Source organism: Elephantulus edwardii, unplaced genomic scaffold (genome assembly GCF_000299155.1).
Source record: "Elephantulus edwardii isolate Elephantulus edwardi_28Jun2011 unplaced genomic scaffold, EleEdw1.0 scaffold00042, whole genome shotgun sequence".
Lineage (NCBI taxonomy): Eukaryota > Metazoa > Chordata > Mammalia > Macroscelidea > Macroscelididae > Elephantulus > Elephantulus edwardii.
Genome location: NW_006399792.1, coordinates 16,114,204 through 16,115,802, shown reverse-complemented (window position 1 = coordinate 16,115,802; position 1,599 = coordinate 16,114,204).

Genomic DNA, 1,599 nt, shown 5'->3' with positions numbered 1-1,599 from the left:
TATTAGGTTATTTAAAAATATTAACTTCAGGTAGCTTTTTTTAACAATTTCAATATCAGTCAATGATTTTCATTTATAGATGATGGTTTCTCACCTGTTGAAGAAGCATGAATGTGTCGTGACTGCCAGAAGAAACAATTAGCTGTCTTAGAGGAAGTACAGGTTAAAATATTTGAAAGGATGTCAGGCTTTATAAAGTAGAAGGTTGAGAAAAAAAGAGCAAGATCCTCAATGGGAGACAGTGGTATAGTGACTTCAACAATGGGTTAAATATAAATACTATAGTGAAGAGGGTTCAGGATTGGGCAGTATTTTGCTTTGTTATACAGGGTTCTTGTTAGGTGCCATTGACTCATAGCCACTCTTTGAACTCATTACCTTGCTCTACCCTTCACCATTCCCATGGTTTACTGTATATGCTCCAATCCATTTTTTTTTCTTTTAATGAAAGTTTACAGAGACTTCATATTTCCTTTCTTTGTTGTTGTACACATTCCTCCCTGCCCACCTCTCCCCCCAGTTTGCTTTTGTCTTTGAAAAGTAAAAAAAAAAAAAAAAAATTTCTTTGTTATACAATCCCCCTCTCCCAGTTCACTCCACTATGCAGTTTTCATTTTGGACTCTTGTCATGACAATAATATTTAGTCATATATTCCTCCCAAATAGTTCTCTCCCTCATCTATTTCAATGCAGTATACATTATTTATCCCCACTTAGTTTCCACCCAACGCCAATGTCAGTTCCGCTTTACAAAAATGATACTATGCAGTATTTGCCCTTTTGTGACTGAGATATTTCACTCAGCGCAATATCCTCCAGCCTCACCAATTTTGTAGAACAGTTCATGAGTTCCTTTTTCAGTGCAGCATAGTACTCCATTGTGTGAATATACCACAGCTTCTCTATTTGTTTGTTGATGTGCACTTGGGTTATTTCCAACTCTTTGCTATTGTGAACAAAGCCACAATAAACATGGGTGTACATTTATCTGCTTGTGTGGCAGTTGTGGTTTCTTTAGGGTATATTCCCAGCAGTGAAATTGCTGGGTCAAATGGTATTTCTATTTACAACTTTTTGAAATAGCGCCATACTGCCTTCCATTGTAGTTGCACCATTTACCACGCACATCAATGGTGAATAAGGGTTCCAGTTTCTCAAAAAAAAAACACCCCATTACCAGGAAAGAATAAAATAGATGAATGGGACCTTCTAAGAATCAAATCCCTATGTATATCCAAAAACTTTTCCAACAGGGAGAAAAAGGAAGCCACAGACTGGGAAAAAATATTTGTTAATAACATGTCTGATGAGGGACTTGTATCTAGAATTTATAAAATACTCGACCACTACGACAAGATAAAGGTAAACAACCCAATTGAAAAATGGGCAGCACAGGATATAAACAGACACTTCACCAAAGAAGACATTCAGATAGTGAACAAACACATGAAGAAATGTTCAAAATGCCTAGCTCTAAGAGAGATGCAAATCAAAACATTTATGAGATATCATCTCACCACAATGGAATACTATGCTGCATTGAAAAACAAGGAACTCATGCAATATTATTCAAAATGGGTGACCCTGGAGGACATTATG